Here is a 15,893-nt window from a genome sequence, read left to right as displayed (position 1 = left end):
TATAAGAGGGGGCAGTCCTGGTGGACAAAAGTCACAAATATGGTGGAGGTCATATCCAAAGTGATGGTGGAGTGGCGTTGGGGAGGAGGGGTGCCCGAAGTGCTGAGAAGCAGGTTGGTTGCTAAGGGATACCATGAGGAGGGGACAGTGCTGGCAAGAGGGCAGGGTGTAGCTTCAGCTACGACATAAGAACTGCCATACTGGGTCAGACCAATAGTCCATGTAGCCTAGCATTCTGTCTCTGACAATGGCCAGATGCTTCAGAGGGAATGAACAGAACAACACAATTTTGAGTGATTGAGCCTGTTGTCCAGGCCCAGCTTCTGACAGTTAGAGGATTAGGGACAACCGGAGCATGGGGTTGTGTCCCTGATCATCTTGGCTAATAGATGTTGATGGATCTATCCTCTGTGACTTAATTATTTTTTGGACCCAGTTATACTCTTGGCCTTCCATAACATTGCAGGGCAATGAGTTCCACAGGTTGACTGTGAAATGTGTGAAGAAGTACTTCCTTTTGTTTGTTTTAAGCCTGCTGCCTATTAATTTCATCGGGTGATCCTGGTTCGTGTGGTGTGTGAAGGGATACATAACACTTCCTTATTCACTTTTGCCACACCATTCATGATTTTATAGACCTCTATCATATCCCCCCTTAGTCATCTCATTTCTAAACTGAAAAGGCCCAGTCTTTTTAACCTTTCCTCATTTGGAAGATGTTCTAATAGATCTTTTTTGAGAAGAGGTGACCAGAACTGCACACTGTATGCAAGGTGTGGGCAGATCATGGATTTATATACTGGCATTATGATATTTTCTGTTTTATTATTTATTCCTTTCCTAATGGTTCCTCACATTCTGTTAGATTTTCTGACTGCTGCTGCACATTGAGTGGATGTTTTCAGGGAACTATCCCTGATGATGTTCTCTTTCTTGAGTGGTAACAGCTAATTTAGACTCCATTATTTTGTATATATAGTTTGGAAAAAATACCCACATATGCATTTCTTTGCATTTATCAACACTGAATTTCATCTACTGTTTTGTTGCCCAGTCATCCATTTTTGTGAGATCCCTTTGCAACTCTTCACTATCAGCTTTGGACTTACAAAAGTACTCAAGATAGTTATTATCAAAGAATTTTGCCACCTCAGTTTACTCCTTTTTACAGATCATTTATTAATATGTTGAATAGCCTGGAGACCCTGCTATTTACTTCTCTCCATTGTGAAAACTGACCATTTATTCCTATCTAACCAGTTACTGATCCATAAGACAACCTTCCCACTTATCCCATGACTGCCTGCTTTGCTTAAGAGCCTTTGGTATGGGACTGTCTCAAAAGCTTTCTGAAAGTCCAAGTACACTATATCCACTGGATCATCCTTGCCCACATGCTTGTTGACTCCCTCAGAGAATTCTAATAGCTCAGTGATGCGTGATTTCCCTTTACAAAAGCTGTGTTGACTCTTTCCCAACATATCTTGTTCATCTAGGTTTCTGATAATTTTGTTCTTCGGTTAACACTATAGTAATTTACCTGAAGTTTTAGGCTTACCAGCCTGTAATTGCCAGGTTCACCTCTGGAACCTTTTTAAAAAATAGGTGTGACATTAGCAACCCTCCAGTCATCTGGCATAGAGGCTGATTTAAGTGATAGGTTACATACCACAATTAGTAGTTCTGCAATTTCATATACGAGTTCCTTCAAAACTCTTGGGTGAATACCATCTGGTCCTGGTGACTTGCTGCTATTTAATTTACCTCCTCTATTGACTCCTCAGTCTGGGACCATTCCACAGATTTGTCACCTAAAAAGAAAGGCTTGAGTGTGGGTACCTCCCCCAGATCCTCTGCAGTAAAGACTGATATAAAGAATTCATTTAGCTTCTCTACAACTGTCTTGTCTTCCTTGAGTGCTTCTTTAGCACCTTGATCATCCAGTGGCCCCATGCACTGGCAAGTTTGCTGCTTCTGATGTACTTACCTATTTTTTGGCATCCTTAGCTGGTTGCTCTTCAAATTCTTTGTTGGCCTGCCTTATTATACTTTTACACTTGATCTGGCAGTGTTTATACTTCTATTTTCCTAACCAGGATAGGATTTCCAATTTTTAAAGGATTCCTTTTGCCTCTAACTCTGCTGTTTAATCATGATGGCATTTTTTGGTCTGTTTACTGTATTTTTATAGGGGGTATACATTGAGTTTGAGCCTCTATTATGGTGTTTGGGGTTTTATCCTATGTCTGTTTGTCAATGCCCATTTCTGATTCACAAGCACAATATTTTTTAGATTATTCCCAGAATAATAAAAATTCTACATGTATGAGTATATACTGGCCCCTAGAGGGTGCCCTGATGTCAATGTGTTTTCCTCAGAGAATGTTGTATTCCAGGGGCTGGGAATGACACTTTCCCACCCAGCTCTATTCTTATTCAAATAAGAATAACCCATAAGTAGCTACCACTTTTTTAAATAGTTCTTTAAAGTTGAATTGAAATGCTTTTCAAAATAAATAAATTCTCCAGGGCATACAAAAAACATGTAAGATCTGACAACATTACAGAGTGCTGGACTTGCTTTACAGTTACAAATAAATTCATTCAAAAGTAAACAAAGGTTTTTTACCTGCTGAGATCTGAGTTTAGGGTTTTGTGTTTCTCCTTCAAGAATTGCTGGTATCACCAAACCTAAAGCAACAGAGCAGAAAGTAGCCTTCCTTCTAGTGCTTTAGATCAGTGGCTCTCAACCTTTCTAGATTCCTGTACCCTTTTCAGGAGTCTGAATTGTCTTGAGTACCCCCAAGTTTCACCTCACCTAAAATTTACTTGCTTACAAAATCAGACATAAAAATACAAGTGTCACAGCACACTATTACTGAAAAATTGCTTACTTTCTAATTTTTACCATATAATTATAAAATAAATCAAATGGAGTAGAACTATTGTACTTACATTTCAGTGTATAGTACATAGAGCAGTATAAACAAGTCATTGTCTGTATTAAACTGTAGTTTGTGCTGACTTTGCTAGTGCTTTTTATGTAGCCTATTGTAAAACTAGGCAAATATCTAGATGAGTTGATGTACTCCCCCCCCCCCCGAAGACCTCTGCATACCCCCAGGGTTACGTGTACCTCTTGGTTGAGAACCACTGCTTTAGATGTCAGTGATGCCATCAACTCCTGCAGGAGAAACACAGATTCCAGAAGCCAGTTCCTGAAAGGAAAGTAAAACAGGAAAATTTTAAAATATTGTTATAAAATATTCTCATTTCTAATTTTTAAAGCCACTAATTTTTGGTCTAAATTATTACTTTAATCAGATTTTGTATATATTTAAAGGGCTGTTTAATTTGCCTTTAATTAAGTTGAATTACAGTGGAATCAAGCTACCATACTTACAAGAATATGATCAGCTTACCAGTAGTTAATGAACTCTGTCAGATGCTATGCTGCTCTTGAAACTGTGGAATACCAAGAGGAGGTTGGAGTTGATAGCATATGTAATGCAAGCCAATTCACTTTTGTGTAGTGTCCTTCATACAAAAGATTTTTTTAAATGTAGGTCTGTATTACTGCAGCATATGTAGATCCATAAATATGACAAATAGATTAATAAACATGTTTATCATACATGCAAAAGACAGATTAATGCAACCTAGTCAGATTTTCATCACACAAACATTAGGAAATTCAGAATTCTCAACAGTTTAGCTTTCCTGTTGGACATATTACCATAGGGTCTTTTATTATACAATCAAAACATATACAGTAATACAAAATGCTATGTATGTGCATCTAAGGTTGTAAGTTAAATAGAGATAAATTTATTTGGACAGTCTTAGGCCTTGTCTACACTACGAGAGTACTTCGATTTTAGTTAATTCGACTATGTGGAATCGATATTACTAAGTCGAACGTGTGTGTCCACACTAAGGACAGTAATTCGACTTTGTGAGACTTTGTGAGTCCACACTAACGGGGCAAGCGTCGACATTGGAAGCGGTGCACTGTGGGCAGCTATCCCACAGTTCCCGCAGTCCCCGCTGCCCATTGGAATTCTGGGTCGAGCCCCAAATGCCTTCTGGGTAAAAAAATGTGTCGAGGGTGCTTTTGGGCGCCTGTCGTCATCCGTCCGTCACTCACTCACGCCCTCCCTCCCTGAAAGCGCCGGTGGGAAATCAGTTCGCGCGCTTTTCTGATTACTGACAGCGCGGACGCCACAGCAGTGCGAGCATGGATCCCGCTGCGACCATCGCTGCAGTTGTGGCAGTTCTCAACGCCTCGCAGCTTCTCCTCCACCTGTACCAGAGGCAGCTGCAGATCAATCATGAGAGGAGGCTACGGCACCACCGTGACGGCATGAAGTCGGACACTAGCTCCGACCTCTCTGAGAACATGAGACCCAGCGCCCAGGACATCTCGCTGTCACTGGGTCTTGTTGATACTGTTGAACGGCGATTCTGGGCCCGTGAAACAAGCACAGAATGGTGGGACCACATAGTGCTGCAGGTCTGGGATGAATCCCAGTGGCTGCGCAACTTTCGCATGCGGAAGGGGACTTTCCTCGAACTGTGTGAGTTGCTGTCCCCTGCCCTGAAGCGAAAGGACACCCGGATGCGGGCAGCCCTGACTGTCCAGAAGCGAGTGGCCATAGCCCTCTGGAAGCTCGCAACGCCAGACAGCTACCGGTCCGTCGCTAACCACTTTGGTGTGGGCAAGTCTACCGTGGGGGTTGCTGTTATGCAAGTAGCCAGGGCAATCGTCAAGCTACTGCTATCTAAGGTAGTGACCCTGGGAAACGTGGAGCTCATCAGAGATGGCTTTGCCGAGATGGGATTCCCAAACTGCGGTGGGGCTATAGATGGGACTCACATCCCTATCCTGGCACCGGACCAACAGGCCAGCCAGTACATCAACAGAAAGGGGTACTTTTCCATGGTGCTGCAAGCACTGGTGGACCATCGGGGACGTTTTACCAATATCTACGTTGGATGGCCTGGCAAGGTTCATGACGCTAGGGTGTTCAGGAACTCTGGTCTGTATAGACGGCTGCAGGAAGGTCTTTACTTCCCGGACCACAAAGTAACTGTTGGGGATGTGGAGATGCCTACAGTCATCCTCGGGGACCCTGCATACCCGCTAATGCCCTGGCTCATGAAGCCCTACACTGGCGCACTGGACTCAGGGAAAGAACTATTCAACTACCGGCTCAGCAAGTGCAGAATGGTGGTGGAGTGTGCTTTTGGCCGTCTCAAGGGGAGATGGAGAAGCCTACTCACTCGCTGTGATCTCAGCGAGACCAATATCCCCATTGTGATAGCTGCTTGCTGTGTGCTCCACAATTTGTGTGAGAGCAAGGGGGAGACCTTTATGGCGGGGTGGGAGCATGAGGCAAATAGCCTGGCTTCTGATTACGTCCAGCCAGACAGCCGGGCGATTAGAAGATCCCAGCGGGACGCGCTGTGCATCAGGGAGGCTTTGAAAGCCAGGTTCCTGACTGAGCAGGGTCTCCAGTGACTGTTCACTTTGTGGACACAGATACTGAACCTGCCCCCGTTTCTTTACCCAGTTACTGTTGACTATCCTTCCAAGTTACATACCCCCTTCCCCACCTTCCCAACAAATAAAATCTGTTCCGTTTTGTTACTGAACAAGGTTCTCTTTCTTACTGTTTTCGCGGGAATGTTTTAAACCGGGGACGCAGACTGTGGCGGGGGGCTGGTTTATTGTTTTGATGCAAATGATGCTTCTAAACTCCGGGAATGACAGGCTCCGCAGTGCTGGATTGGTTGTTTCAACGCAGCCTGCCAGCAGTCCTGGGCGGGACTGCATGTATGTGTCGGCCAAGTGACTTTCTGGCAGGGGGCGGAGGGTAACAGATCCCCTGCTGCGTGGCTCTGTGATCCAGGATAAGGACCGCGGCAGAAGATCTGTAACTGCCCTCCCCCGCCACAAAGTCACAGATCAACCCCCTCGCACCCCAGAACATGAAAACCGCCTCCCAGACTGACCAGGGTAACTGGTGACTGTACTGTGTATGTGTCCTGATGCTGGACCTGCCCCCGCCTCTGTAGCCTGCTACAGGTGACTGTCCTGTCCAAGTAACAAACCCCTTCCCCCCCTTCAGACAGAATCCCCTCTAAAAGACACTCTCGGAAACAGTACTTAACAGAAACAGATGTTTTATTATGAACCGCACATGAAAAGGGGGGGAGGAAACTTGGACGTGGGCTATTGTGAGATGGGTAGGAAAGGGCTTTTCAAACTTTGGAACGAGAGCCTTCCATTGCTGCAGCAGTGTGCAGGGGCCGACTGAAAGTTTTAACGGCCCTTGCCGCCCCTCCTTCTTTGGACTTTTGGTGAGGGGGGTGTGGGACTTGGTGGCGGGGGAGGGCGGTTAGAGATAGACAGCAGCAGGGCTCTGTCCTCCTGCCTCCGGTCTTGCAGAACATCCACTAGGCGCCGGAGCGTCTCCGTTTGCTCCCTCATTAGTCCAAGCAGGGTTCGAGTAGCCTGCTGGTCCTCCTGGCGCCACCTCTCCTCCCGTTCCATGACTGCTCTGTGCATTTGTGACAAGTTCTCCCTCCACTGTGTCGTCTGGGCTGCCTGCTCTCGTGAGCACTCCATAAGTTCATAAAACATGTCTTCACGCGTCTTTCTCTTCCTTCTCCTAATCTGCGCTAGCCTCTGGGAGTGTGATGCCAGGCTGGGTTGGGAGACAGTCGCAGATGTGTCTGTGGGAATGGGAAAAAGGGAGTAAATTCCTGAGACAGATAAATGAAGTTGCTAACAAAGAACATAGTCTTTCTCTGTGAACAACACCATGCACTGGACCTTTCACATGCGCACACAGGACAAGGTCGAATTTTCGGCCCTCGCCTTCAGTGCCTGGGGTCTTGCAGTTGCGATCAGAGAAGCGTGGCAGGACACCTCTACTTTTGTTGCAGGAAAACATGGTAAGCCGTAGACTTGTGGCAGCTTAAAAATGTAATAGTAGCACTGGGCTCCTTTCGCACTGAATGCAAGGCCACTCTCTGCTGGCAGCAATCAGGGAAGCATGAGCTCTGCCCCTGTCCCACCACCTCGCGGCTGTCCCCGGGAAAGATCACTGTATGCTGCCCCTCTGCCGCCTCCACCGCGTGGCTGTAAAGCAGTCCCAATACTAACATTCCCCTCCCTAATTTAAAGCAGGGCGTCATGTGCGATATAACTCTAATGAGGATCTCGGAGAGCGAGAGGGGAAGAATGCTTCGGGAGACCATGCAGAGGCCAGGGCCGTATGCCGCCATGCTGTGCCGTGCCATGATCCCAGACTACTTACTGGACTCATGGCGTGGGAACGTGTGTTACCACGGTGGACCAGTTATGTTAAAATTACATGTTTAGATGTTTAAAGCACTCACTGCTTGATCCTTCCCCTGATTCGGTGTCCGGGGTAACGGCTGTGGATGGTTGGTAGGGGATCTCGGTAAGGGTGATGAAGAGCTCCTGGCTGTCGGGGAAATCAGTGGTGCAAGCGCTGTCGACTGCCTCGTCCTCCTCATCTCCTTCCTCATCTTCCCCGTCCGCTAACATTTCCGACGAGGAACCGGCCGTGGACAGTATCCCATCCTCTGAGTCCACGGTCACTGGTGGGGTAGTGGTGGCGGCCGCACCTAGGATGGAATGCAGTGCCTCGTAGAAACGTGATGTGTGGGGCTGGGATCCGGAGCGTCGGTTTGCCTCTTTGGTTTTTTGGTAGCCTTGTCTCAGCTCCTTGATTTTCACGCGGCACTGCGTTGCATCCCGGCTGTATCCTCTCTCTGCCATGGCTTTAGAGATCTTCTCGTAGATCTTTGCATTCCTTCTTTTGGAGCGCAGCTCTGAAAGCACGGACTCATCGCCCCACACAGCGATGAGATCCAAGACTTCCCGATCAGTCCATGCTGGGGCCCTCTTTCTATTAGATTGCACGGCCATCTCTGCTGGAGAGCTCTGCATCGTTGCCAGTGCTGCTGAGCTCTCCACGCTGTCCAAACAGAAAATGAGATTCAAACTGCCCAGACAGGAAAAGGAATTCAAATTTTCCCGGGGCTTTTCCTGTGTGGCTGGTCAGAGCATCCGAGCTCGAAGTGCTGTCCAGAGCGTCAACAGAGTGGTGCACTGTGGGATAGCTCCCGGAGCTATTACCGTCGATTTCCATCCACACCTAGCCTAATTCGATATTGCCATTTCGAATTTAGCGCTACTCCTCTCGTTTTCGAGGAGTACAGAAGTCGAATTTAAGACAGCTCTATGTCGAATTAAATAGCTTCGTGGTGTGGACGGGTGCGGGGTTAATTCGATGTAACGGCGCTAAATTCGATATAAACTCCTAGTGTAGACCAGGCCTTACTGGAGAAGAATTAACAATATTCATCTTACAAGCCTACAAGTCAGCAACCATGATGAGGATAGTCATTCCTAATGGTCACAGCTGGAATCAGGAGTCCAGTATGAAGTTGGAACAAGACCAGAGTGAGAGCAAAGCTATAGCAGGCTAAGGTTTGGCACATCCACTGCTATTCTCAGACAGGAGCAAGTTCACAGCTCTCAAGTAACATTCATCAGGATGAGCTGCTCTGCTGTGCCTCCTGTGAGGCTTATATACCTACCCTAAAAGTCACCAGACCAGCTCCTGGGTTGTGGATTCGCTGGTGCCTAGCACAGGAATGACTTATTAGTGTACATGGCTTAATCAGGCTCTAGTTCAGGGATGACTCATCACCTTACAGCTGCAGTAAGACAAAATGAAAGGAAGATAACAACAGCAAGTATTTTGCAACTTTAACTCTAGCAGTTGCTAACAGCCCCCACTTGCTCAAAGGAACTGCACTTTCCTCCATATGCCTAGCAGCGTGTGCAGATACTTTGAGCAGGTGGGCTGTTAGCAACAATTAGAGTAAAGGTTGCAGAATACTTGGTTATAATCTTCCATTTTTGCATATTAATAGCTTTCCAATGCATTCACCTTTGGATCAAATATTTTCTATGCTTGTTCTCTGCCTGAAGGTGAATTGTTTATTTTAATGTAAATTACATTGTTTCAACCATTTTTAATTGTGGAAAAATGAACAAATAGTTTTCTTGCATTAAAAATTTCAAGCCATAGAATCTCTTTCCATGTTTCCAAGTTGAAACTTCGCCTGGATATAGTCCTCTGAGGATTAGTGCTTTTGCTTAGTTTGAAAAATAATTGTTTTTATTTTACAAAGCTAAGAGGCTTTGAAAATTGTATACTGAGAACATGCAGTAGCTTGGGGGGCGGGGTGGGGGGGAAGGGGTTGTTAAGAGGTATGTGCTTAGGTCTTAACACTGATGGAAACTAAGTGTGTTCAGGACCTCACAGGAGACACTGAGCATCTCACAGGGTCTTTTATAAGAGAGTAGTGGAGAGGGAAGAGGAGCTCTGCCCTGACAAATCACCTAAGATAGTGGTCCCCAACCTTTTTCGTCTGGCCCCACGGAGGACCATGGCAGCGGACGAGCATCCGCCGAAATGCCGCCGACAAGCGGCAACATCAATAGGCGTCGCTGTCGAAATGCCACCGAGAAGCAGGGTCATCCAGAGGCGATGCCTCTGGATGACGCTGCTTCTCGACGGCATTTTGGCGGATGCTCGACTGCCGGCCAGTACGCGGGTGCACTTAGACACCCCGGCAGGCGCCATGGTGCCCGCGGGCACCGCGTTGGGGACCCCTGACCTAAGAGGTCGGTGAGGAGCAGTGGGTGGTTTGTCAGAACAGAGAGCCTTTCCTCTTTGCTTCTCTCTCCACAGACCCTTCCCAACCTCATCCAAGAAACCACAGTATAAATGGCAGCACAGCTCCAACCATTTCTACTGGGAAATGCTGTCAAAGTTAAATAATATTATCAAATTTAATCATTTTCAGCATCAAAACCTAAAGCTGTTCTGCTGGTTACTAGGATGGCAATCAGGGTTCAGTCTCATCATATGACTGCCTGCAAATTTTGGGGAGACCTGATGATTCTTCTTTAACACTGTAAACATTTTGCCACTAAAAACCCTTCAAGTTTAGAAGGAATTTTACTTCCTGAGCCTTTGATTCCTAGTAATCCTGTGCACTTTAAAACAAAGTTAGCCCTGTAGACACAGATTCTGATGGAAGGTTCTCTCTCTTTACAAGTTCCCCTGGACTTTCTACTTTAAACCTTTCTTGCATAGATTCATAGATTCCAAGGCCAGAAGTGACCATTATGATAATCTAGTCTGACCGCCTCTATAACACAGGCCATAGAACTTCCCCAAAATAATTTCTATATCATAGCTTTCAGAAAAACATCCAATCTTGATTTAAAAGCATTATGCAGTTCGCCACTTCTACAAAGGAAAGTGGACGTACACCAGCTTTTGTAACCTGAGCAGATTTCCTAAGCACTTCAAACAAAACACACTGTTTTAGGTAAAATATAGAACAGATTTATTAACTACAGAAAGATAGATTTTAAGTGATTATAAGTAGCAAGCATACAGATAAAAGTTGGTTACCTAAGAAACAAAACTAAATTCACAGTCTGAATTCTAGAATCTAAACGGGATTTGAATTAAGCAGTGTCTCACCCTGACAGATGGTATAAACAGGTTGCAGATCTTCAATATACAGGCTGGAACTGCCTCCCAGCCTGGGATGACCCTCCCCGGTTCAAAGTCTTTGTCCTCCAGATGTGTTTCCAGGTGTTCAGTTATGGGGGGAGTGAGGCCAAGTGATGATGTCACTTCCCCTCTTTTACAGTTTCTTTCAAATTGCAGGAAAGATCTATGCTTGTGAGGTGGAGTCCACCCTCATCGGTCAAGCAGTCTCCATTGTCTACGTGTTCTCTCTGAGAAGTCTTCTGGGATGGCTGCGGGGAAAGTGAATTTCCTTTAATGGGTGATCAGTACATCTGATTACTCCATTGTTGTACCTGAAAGGCTGCTTGTGGGTGTTCCCAACCTCACAACATATTTCAGTAACACACACATAGCAATACTTCATAACGTCACATATAATCCAACATGTTATTAATGTTCAACAAATCAAGACTTTAAAAATGATATCTCACAAGGCATACTTTGTATAAAACAACAGAGGGTCCTGTGGCACCTTTAAGACTAACAGAAGTATTGGGAGCATAAGCTTTTGTGGGTAAGAACCTCACTTCTTCAGATGCAAGTAATATAAAACGTATAAAACGTATAAAACGTAATTATATGACAATGGTGACTATGGTAGTTTCAGGGTGCTACTTGGAGGTACAGAATGTCGCTCCCTTGCCTATAGATTAAGTTAATCCAGTTGTAACCTGGAGCAAAACAACAGGATTATGGGATAGGGTATAAATTAGGTGACTGAACAGCAGATGAAGAAAGAGAACATTAAAATATAGAGTACAACATCCATTCTTCAGTGAAAAGATATCTCTGTCTGGAAACTACTTCCTGTTCTGAGTTTGATATCTAAAATAAACAGAGAAATTTGCTCTGTTTTCATGTTCACCCTACAACACACTGAGCAAGACTAGAGGAGATGACAAGACATGACACCTGCTTTACTTTACTTTCCCTTCATGAAGGTGAAATCGTAAGAGCTTTACATCTCGTCCAGTAATCCCCTCCCTAAAGGTCTTGTAGAAGTCAGAACATTTACAGTCCTGGTTACAAATTAGCTGATTTGCACTGTATCTCCACTTCGCTGTGAGGCTGTCTCATCTCTGCTCAGTCCAGAACCTATCTTTTCCCTTGTTTGGCTTTTGCTCTGTCTTTTTCTCTCCTGCATTTGTGATGACTTCACAACTAAAACTCCCATCCAAGCCTTAATCATCTCCTGTCTTGACTAGTGCATCCTCCTCCTTGGCTTTCCTGACACCAACATAAACCTTTTTCAATCAACACAAAATACATCTGGAAAGAACAACTTCCTTGGCTGTTACTCTGACCATATAACCCCTCAACTCCACCTATGAATCCACCTGCTGACTTCTTGCCCTGGCTCTAGAAATTGTGAAGTCAAGAAGAATTCTTCATCATCATCATCATGATGTTCCTATTACAACTCTGGCGTTTAAGAATGTTCCAGTATTGCAGGCTTGGATGGCAGATCATTCTCATACACATTTTTGTAAGGATGAAGTTGTCCTAAAATATCATGCCAAATTCTTGCCTATGATGTTCATGGATTTTTATTTAAATCAGACCATTTATGGAACCAGTCACATGGTGGAGAAAATATTGCATACTGAAGTAACTTTTGTCCTCCAAATATGTTGCCTCCATAGATTCACACTAATCTTCCCTCTTCCCCTTCAACCTGGAGATGTAAAGGATATGCCCACGGTTAGAGAGAAGCTAAGTGACAATTTGGGGTGAACCTTTTATACGGTGTGCCCTAGAATCCTGGAACAGAGCAGAGGCCATCCACACACACACTGTGATAAAGTCAGTTTGCCCGGGTCAGTGTCAGGTAATCTGTTCCTTAGTTTCCTCTCACACACTGGACTAATCAAAAATCCTTCCCTTCTAAGGTGAACAAATGTTCCGAATAAAAGAAAAATGCATAATTCTTCACCCCCTCCTACAGGGGTTCTCCTACTCTTGTAAGAGGAATCAAACCATCCTTCATCCTCTAGTTGGTATCATGAAGAGGTCCCTTGCCCTGGAACCCTAAATCATACAGTAGCTGTGTGCCCTAACCCCAAAACTGCCCTGCTTCACTGCTTTCCTGGGCTACTTCCCACAATGCATCTTGGTTTAGACCTTCTCCCTGGCCTTTCCCCACAAGTCCTCTTCCAAACCCCTCAAAGCTCCTTTTCCAGTCTTGTTCTCCAAAAGGCCCCATAACTGATCTTATCTAGACCCATAGTTCTTGAGAACTTTCACCAATCAGTTACTAGCACTCCTCTTTTCAGTTCTACCTCACTGGAGAGACCCACACCAGATCTTGCTTTGTCCCTTGTGTTTCTCCTTCTGAAAGAAAGGCTGCTTCTTACTCAGTTCTGCCCACTTACTCAGCAAACCTTACTTCCTACCTGCCGTGACATGACCCCCCGGCTCTACAGTTCTCAGAATGCCTACTCTTAAAGGGCCAGAGGATATGCTAGATCAAAGCTTACCCTTAAATGGAGCCCTGTAACACTCATCCAGTTGCTTTGAAATGGGTTCCTTTGGGCAAGTGATCTCACCATGGAGATCTATCAAGGCCATGCAGTTGGAGAACAAAAGTCACATTAGTAATTCACTTCTCCTTATAGATCACTCTCCTTATAGTGTGTATGGTAACAACCATTGTTTCAGGGGGTGGTGGTGTGTGTGTGTCTTCCTACTCTATTTTCCACTACATGCATCCGAAGAAGTGTAGCCCACGAAAGCTTATGCTCAAATAAATTTTAGTCTCTAAGGTGCCACAAGTACTCCTTTCTTTTTCTTAGACATTTAACAGTTGCTATCACTGGTATTATCTTATTTTACTTGGTTAAACGTTTTAACATTTTTAGATGCTCTCATGGGTCTCCAGTTCCCAAGAGGACTTTATTCATATGGACATTTCTCCTTTCCTCTTTTGGCTAGGGAGGATGGACATTTAATGAACTTGATTGGTTTGATTGATTATTCTGTAGCAGTAGGTCCTGGGCTAGAGGACTGGAAAATTGAAATATTGGGTATTACTTCTGTTCTGGCACATTCAAGAATCCTTTTATTATGATTTGAGGCTATTTGCTTTATTCCCTTTTCATGACTACTGCTAACCATAAATATCTCACTGTTATCTTGCACTCCCACTATCTATTGTATTCACCTGTTGTCTCCCATCATATATTTTGATTGTAAAAGCCTTTTTAGGGCAGGGATCATATTTTCGTTACATGTGTATAACAGTCCCTAGGATAGTGGGCCACTGATTCCTGACTGGGGCTGCTAGGTGCTACCGCAATACAAACAAATACATAATAATATAATAGCAATAAATATCATATAGTAAAAAAATCTTTGGGGCAGATCCTCAGATAATTTAGATTATCATAGCTTCTTTGAAGTAAAAAATTTGGACAGCAATTGCTATGCAGATTCTATTATATGCATATTCATACTAGAAAGCATCAGTTATTCCATCTGTGTGCTGCAGAAAGGGCATTGTCCATTTTAAAGCAGTCTCATTTGTAAGCATAAGCTATCTTTCCTAGAGGTTCTAGTCTCTGTGGAACGGCACCATGACTGGGCATGATTTTTAGTCTTCACTCCAGTTTGTATGTCTCCTGTTCCTTTTTTCCCCTCTGGTAGGAAGCCAGCTGGAGGAGCCTCTCTGCACTGCAGTGAAAAGCTGCAGTTCTAGAGAGCTGAGATGTCAAAAAATAATCCTCAAGTATTAAGATGAATCATCTGAAAACAAAAGGTACTTGGATCATGTGGTCTGAAAATCTCTGAAAACCTTTGATCACAGTGACTCTCTTTAGTGATGTACAGTCCCACTTTCAAGGTAGAATCACTCACATTTGTCTATCTGCAAGTTTCTCTCTCTTTATTTACATATTTACTTATCTCAGTGCAACCACTTGAGACAAGCTGAACTTGATGCAGTCTGGCAAATTACAGCACAGAAAAATAAATTCAATCCTTTGCTCCACTGACTCCTTTTGTTTATAAGGCTCATTTCCCATAAAGTGCATAGACTGTGGTTTCATAGCTCTTTTCTATCTAAAAATTTCTATCACATCACGTTGAGTTCATCTCCTGGAGACTAATACAGATTATTAAAGATCTTAGTGTGGAAAATAACTAACCTATTAACACCTCAGCAACTGCAACCTGAATCATTTGGAAACACAACAGAGAAAATTATTCTGTTTTTTTGTTTGTTTGTTTTCAGATTATGTTGCTGTTAGTGTTTCATGACACAATAGATAGCAAGACTCACATGCACTTGCCAAAATGCTGACTCTTCCTTCCAAACTCTCAGTTTTCTCTTATGTCCTCCGTGTTGACGTGGCAGATTATAAGAAAAAATTCCACTGAAAGCAAAGACACGGATTTAGCTGTCATGCTTCTCAAGCAGTAACTCCTCTCAACAGGAATCTTGCAGACTACAGGAACTGACACTTTTAGGGAACACTGCTGATTATTACTTAAATTGGTTTTACAATCATAGACTCAGTCTCTTCTTTCACTAAGCTGCATTAACACAGGCCAAATATCTGCTCTTTTGTCAGAAGAGCACACGTACTGTAAGCCTTTATTATCATCCATACACTCTGTATCCTAAGATGGCCATTGGTGGACCTTCCCTTACACAACATGCCAAGGGCTGATGCCCTGAGCTTGGGCTATTTGATGATCTCTCTCATACATTGTATGCAAGTACTCCATTGACAACATGGCTAGCTTGAATGCATTGTCGATCATATACATAGTTTCAGAGTGGTAGCCGTGTTAGTCTGTATCAGCAAGAACAAGGAGGAGTCCTTGTGGCACCTTAGAGACTAACACATTTATTTGGGCCTAAGCTTTTGTGGGCTAGAGCCCACTTCATCAGATGCCTGGAGTGGCACATACAGTAACTAAGCAGGTATAAATACACAGCCCATGAAAAGATGGGGGTTGCCTCACCGAGGGAGGGGTCAGTGCTAACAAGGCCAATTCAATTAGGGTGGATGTGTCTCCTTTCCAACAGGGCACATCCACTGCCCCAGCCCACACAGAACACTCCCTTTGGGGCCGCTCCTGGCGGTGGAGGGGCGCAGCGCCCGCCCCACACACCGGCAACGAGCCACCCGGCGCTGCCATGACCCGACCACGGCTCCCCGCCCCCGCCGCGCCCCTTGCTCTGGAGACCCGGCGAACGGGCCCGCCGGGCAGCCCCAGCCGCGGGGAGGGGGCGGG

This window comes from Emys orbicularis, chromosome 10 (genome assembly GCF_028017835.1).
Source record: "Emys orbicularis isolate rEmyOrb1 chromosome 10, rEmyOrb1.hap1, whole genome shotgun sequence".
Lineage (NCBI taxonomy): Eukaryota > Metazoa > Chordata > Testudines > Emydidae > Emys > Emys orbicularis.
This window is presented reverse-complemented; position numbering follows the sequence as displayed.